The sequence below is a fragment of the Ochotona princeps genome, chromosome 2 (assembly GCF_030435755.1).
Source record: "Ochotona princeps isolate mOchPri1 chromosome 2, mOchPri1.hap1, whole genome shotgun sequence".
In the NCBI taxonomy this organism is placed as follows: domain Eukaryota; kingdom Metazoa; phylum Chordata; class Mammalia; order Lagomorpha; family Ochotonidae; genus Ochotona; species Ochotona princeps.
Window position 1 is genome coordinate 103,064,494 of NC_080833.1, and position 6,044 is coordinate 103,070,537.

General features: G+C 42.6%; 1 pseudogene; it reads left to right on the top strand.

Moving 5' to 3' along the window:
- The window catches only part of LOC101519112 (olfactory receptor 5V1-like), a 92,352-nt pseudogene extending 86,546 nt beyond the window's left edge, over nt 1-5,806 (top strand).
- Nucleotides 5,807-6,044: the final 238 nt, after the last annotated feature.

Sequence of the window (6,044 nt, forward strand, 5' to 3'; positions counted from 1 at the left end):
CTTTGGCATTAAGGTGATATTGGTTTCATAGAAAGAGAATGGAAGGATTGCCTCCCTTTTTTTTTTTTTTGGAAAAGCTTGTGGAGAATTTGGCTACATTCCTCTTGAAGCATTTTGTAGAACTCAGCAGTGAAGCCTTCTAATCCAGGGCTTTTCTTGCTTGGGAGGGCTTTAGTTGCCAGTTCAATTTCAGTCCATGTTATAGGTCTATTTTCTTTATGAATTGTCTTATGATTCAATTTTGGAGGATTTATTTTTATTTTTATTGGAATGGCAGGTTCACAGAGGGAAAGATAAACAGTTAGAAGGATCTTCTGTCCACTGGTTCACTCCCCAAGTGGCTGCAAAGACCAGAGCTGAGCCGATATGAAGCAAGGAGCTTCTTACCAGTCTCCCATGTGCATGTAGGGATCCCCAGGCTTTGGGCCATCCTTGACTGCTTTCCCAGGCCATAAGCAGGGAGCTGGATTGGAGATGGAGCTGACAGGACATGAACTGGCATCCATACGGGATCCTTGCGGATGCAAGGCAAGGATTTAGCCACTAAGCTCTTGAGTTTGTCTGATTTACCACCCCTTGAAATGTCACACTGCATATTCTTGTTGGCCTTATTGGGGCATAAATTCTAAGTCCTACCTGTTCTAAATATACGCCTGAGATGATAATCCAATTTCTCTACCTTAAAGAGCTTCTACTGAATCTCAAAGATTGAACCTTACTTTAGTGACTCTCCTCTGTCTCTTTTTTACAAAATAGAGACATTTCCTGAGAAAATCCAGGAAATTCCTCCTCTGTTCCCTGAGACTCCATTCTGGGCTGTATTCTGTCTAACTAGGGACTTTTTAACTCAGATAGCCTCCAATACAAAAGGTTTACCTTTCTTTCTAGCATCACTTGGCCTCAATATAAATTAGACGTGGGGAAATCTCACCAATAAATGGGATCCCAAAATTCAATACAATTCTACAATTTAGTCTCTTCCATAAAGGACAACAAAAATAGAAATTCCTTATGTCTTTCTTCAAAAACCCAACCCTCAAAGGAAAATGTGAGCTCTACTATGTTCACACTGCCCTAGAGATATCAGGTTCCAAAAAACATAAGATGAATTTGATAGATGACCTGTTACTAAGTGTCCTTCCACCATCGAGGGTCCAACTACCTCAACTCCAACTTGCTTTGCTGTCAGGACTTCCAATATATAATTATGAGTCTTCCACTTCCTCAAATTCTTATTCTCTTTCAGTCCCTAGTAGCCCCTCACCTCCATCCTATAATGTAGTTTACCATCCTCTGTTAAAGGACAATCTGGCTGGGGTCACTCAGGGAAATCACCTAAAATCCAGATGTAGATAGACTCTTCCCAACTTGAAATAGTCAGTGCAAACACCAAGAAAATAAGAGTATATATCCTTTTCTCCAGGATTGATTTAAAACAATTTAACAGGGCCCAAGGCTATCACCCAGTAGCTAAATCCTCACCTTGAAAGTGACAGGATCCCATGGAGGTGCTCAGTTGTGACCTGCCTTTTCCACTTCCCATCTAGCTCCCTGCTTATGGCTTGGAAAATAGTAGAAAATGGCTCAAAGCCCTGGGACTCGTGTGGGAGACCTGGGAGAAGCACCTGGTTCCTAGCTTCGGATCGGCTCAGCTCCAACTGTTGCGGCCATTTTGGGAAGTGAAACAGCAGATAGAAGATCTCTGTCTCTCCATTTCTTCATAAATCGCATCTGCCTTTCCAACAAAAAAAAAATTAAAAAAACAAAACAATGAAAGCATATACAAGATCAATACCTATTCATAGGTAAACATGTTTGTACATATATTCATCTAGAGAAACCGCATAATGGAAACGAGCATATTGACATGTGAAGACATATTGCAGTATGCATTTCTACTCCCAACTAAAGGATGGATTTCCATGAAACTGTTAAATCTATCTTGACAAATCACAGGGAATCTGAGTGCCTTCCTAGGCCGAGAATTCTGAGGTCACCCATTCCCTATCAGATCTCCCACACAGGATGGAAGCAGCCCAGAACCCTCCTCACAGGGTCTAATGACATTGGAACAACAGCCAGGAGCCCCAGGCGGTCCTCAGAAACAGAAGAATAGAATAATAAACTTCCTTCTGGACTCAGGAGAGGAACTTTCTCTGGTCCTTACTTAGTTCCAACTTTGGCTCCCCATCCTCTCTTGCAATGACCACCAGGATCACTCCAGAGCCCCCAAAACTAGATCAGATAGGCAGAGAGAGAGACCAGTAAGGAAAGCTTAGAACAGACAAGAAATAGTCAGTTTGGACTCTTACATACCTCATTAGGTAGGACACAAAGATCAGTTACTCCTCACTAAGGTATTGAACATTTCTCTGCACACCCGTCCTAAAACTGCTCTGCTCTACAAAAGTACAATTATGATCTCAATTAAGAGAATTCAATTAGAGTATGGGGGATGGTAGATTCTAATTGATCTGCCTTTGCCCCCTTCAGGACTATCTATAAAAAGTTGTCAAGTGACTCATGTTTCATCCCATTTAGGTAGGGCTGTCTTGACTTCTCTAATGACCATGATTTTTAATGGGAAGGGCCTAAAACATGCCATCATATATAGTCATACTATATAGTCATATAGGCATGTCTACTCAGTAATGAAAAATAACTCTGGAGGTGGACTTCAAACCCCTTCTTCACTCCAACAAATTTAGGGATGAGGAACATATTCAGGGAGAGGCTGAAAAACTGACTTCATTCAAACGGTCCAATCATATGGGTTTAAGTGCTTCCTGGTTTTTAGATATCTTTATAGTGACTACATAGAAACCAGCATTTCCTGACTGAACAAAAATGACTCAAACAGTAACAAAAACCCTTCTCAAGGAAGTGATTCCTCATATTGGACTTCTTACATTCTTACAAAGTAATAACAGGCCATCCTTTAGAGTAAGAAACACTCAATAGGTTTTCCTAGCACTGGGAATTACTTGCCACCTCCAATCTGCTTGGGTATTTCAATTGTCAGGAAAGTTTGAAAGGAAAAAAACCAAAGTCTTGCAGGACTCTAGCTAAGCTTTGTCAAGACACCTCAGAAATGTGGTTATATTTATTACCTGCAATTCTCCTTGGAACAAAAATCCCCCCAAAGCACAAATTACAACTTAGTCCTGATGAGATGAACTATGTAAAGACTTTCTTTGCCTCGGATTTAGTATTTGATTCTGAGATACAAAACTGTCTCAAGTATATTATTAATTCACAGCAGATTCAGAAGGCGAAACTGATTATGGAAATCAGATACTACCGACCACACTTACTCAACAGGTGCTGCCTCAAGTAGCTCCTGCAGTTATTTTTGTTTAATATCTAGAAATAAGAATCATTTTCTGACTAATTGAACCCAAAACAGAAGGGGTCATACCAGGTGCTTCTGACTATTCCAATTACCTTCAAGTCGTCCCTGGCTGGGTATACTTCTCCAGAGTAAAGTTTGGTCCCCATGACCCTCCACAGGAAAAGCTGCTACGCCCCCTGGAGTCTTCAGAAACTGCACTATCTCTACGCTATTGGAAAAACTAAATATTTCATTCCAAAAGACTTCCAGATAAGTAACAACTCCTTTACATAAGTGATCTATATCTAGTTTTTGCTTTAGCTCTCACTTATTTGGCCTCCCCAATCACATTTCTATTGTGCCTTGTTGTTTATTTAGCATATTTCTACTCTAATGCTTTTATATAACAGAATATAACAGAGTTAAGAAAGCACCACTGCCCCCTCATTCTCGGTGCTTGCCTCATGACAGAAACCCGCATTGTTCTTGTCCTAGTCTTGATTTGTTTTCCCAGAGAAAACCACTCTTAACTTGCTCCCTTTCAGGAAATACCCATGTCTGAATATTTTCCCTTCTTAGATTTCCTAAATAGATTACTGCAAAGAAAATCTCACCATAGCACTCCTCACTATACTCTTGCTTTTTGGGATCCCAATATAATTCCATGGAGACCAAACCTTTCTGTCACTCTCTCCTGTATTACAGCAAGATGGGAGAACTTGACCAACTGCAGAATATGCCATCTTAGACGCAAAAAACTGACCAGGGTAGACTGGCTTATTGGTATATAGTCCCAGCTGGATAAGACAAGTATGAACCATAAATGCAATCTTGATTTCCATTTAGACTCAGGAAATCCAACCCTTTAGAGCAATATGGGGAAAAAATTCCTTGATCATGTTTTAGACTCTAGAAACACAGTTCTTCTGTTTCTCTACCACGACCACCCCTGCCCTGAACCTGGATGCTTTCTTATTATAATAGGACCCACACAAGCAAAAACAAGCCGTCTCCAGGCCTTAGAAGACCTCTTTGCAAATTTCACTTCCCTTCTGAACATTTTCTTAGTTAGAACAATGTTATAATCCACCCTCTGTTCCCACTGTTCTCTGTCACCCTAATTTGCTCAAGCATGTGCAGTAAAAACCACAGCAGAGAGAAATGGCTAAAATCACTGTGGAGGATGGAAAGTAGGACATTCCTTCCAGTGAAACAGCACCTTCAGGCCAGACAAGCAAGCAACCTCTACATAGAAGTGGGGTCCATGAACAGCTGCTGTACCCCAGTCTTTCCAGAATTTCAGCCATCTAGGACAGCTCTTAACCAACATCTCTCTCTACACTTCAGGCCATCCTTAGCTCTGTAGTAGCCCTAAAGGATTTCTTCTGACTTCACCAACATTTTTCTCTAAATCTGTGCTTTCTTACCAGTGTATAGACAGTGTCCAATTTTGAGGTAGGTATACTGCTCCAGGAGAAATCACACTTTTCGATGATACTAAGGCCTCCTCTCCTCAAAGTAAAAAGGGTCTTTGGATTTTTGTTAGCTGGAGCTATAAGAACTAGTGCAGCCATGGCCCGTGGGAAGGCACAAGCACACCGTAAACATACAAACAAAGCCCTTTGAGGTAACAGCCTGCAATACAGGCATTAATAGCTCAGCAACTACAGGTTAGACAAGTATCCCAGAGAAGGCAGCCATATTGTCAGCCATACTGTCAACTTAATAAATCTGAGGATCATAATGCTTAGCATTACAGTTTCAGCTGTGACCCACCTCCAAAATCACCATGACAGATCACAAAGAGCCTTACTGGGAAAGAAAACAGGAGACAACACTGTTCTAGGAAAATCCTGTTTTTGGCTGCTATGGCTTATGATTGTTACGTGGCCATCTGCCACCCAATATCCAGTTCAATATCCACTTCAATATCCAGTTCTCATGAGTGCCAAGGTCTGTGTTTCCTTGGTGACTGCCTCCTGGCTGTGTGGGCTGGTCAATTCTGTAACACACACAGTGCTGACAGCCATGCTCACTCTGTGTGGACCCAACCACATCAGCCACTTCCTCTGTGACATCCCCTTGCTCCTGAAGCTCTCCTGCTCAGACACCTCTGTCAATGAGTCTGTGCTGCACGTGGCCAGTGCCACCATCGGCTTGAGCCCCTGCCTGTTCACTGCAGTGTCCTACATCTGCATCATCTCCGCCATCCTTAGGATTGCCTCCGCTCAGGGCAGGAGCAAGGCCTTCTCCACCTGTGCATCCCACCTCACTGTGGTGGTGGTCTTCTTTGGAACAGCCAACGTCAACTATGACAGGCCCAGTGAAGGCTACTCCCTGGACATGGACATCTTGGTCTCTGTTCTCTTCTGTATTGTGCCCCCAATGCTGAACCCCATCATCTACAGCCTGAGGAACAAGGAGGTCAAGGATGCTAGTAAGAAGCACCTTGAAGAGTCTGCTACAATAACCTAACAGCTAAATCCTCTCCTTGTATCCACTGGGAATCCCATATGAGCGCCAGTTTGTTTCCCAGCTATTTCATTTTCCATCCAATTCCCTGCTTGTAGCCTGGGAAAGCAGTCAAGGACTGCCCAAAGTCTTGGGGTCCTACACCCACATGGGAGAGAGACTTAGATGAAGCTCCTGGCTCCTGGCTTCAGATTGGATCAGCTCTGGCCAGTACAGCTACTTGGGGAGTGAACCAGCAGAA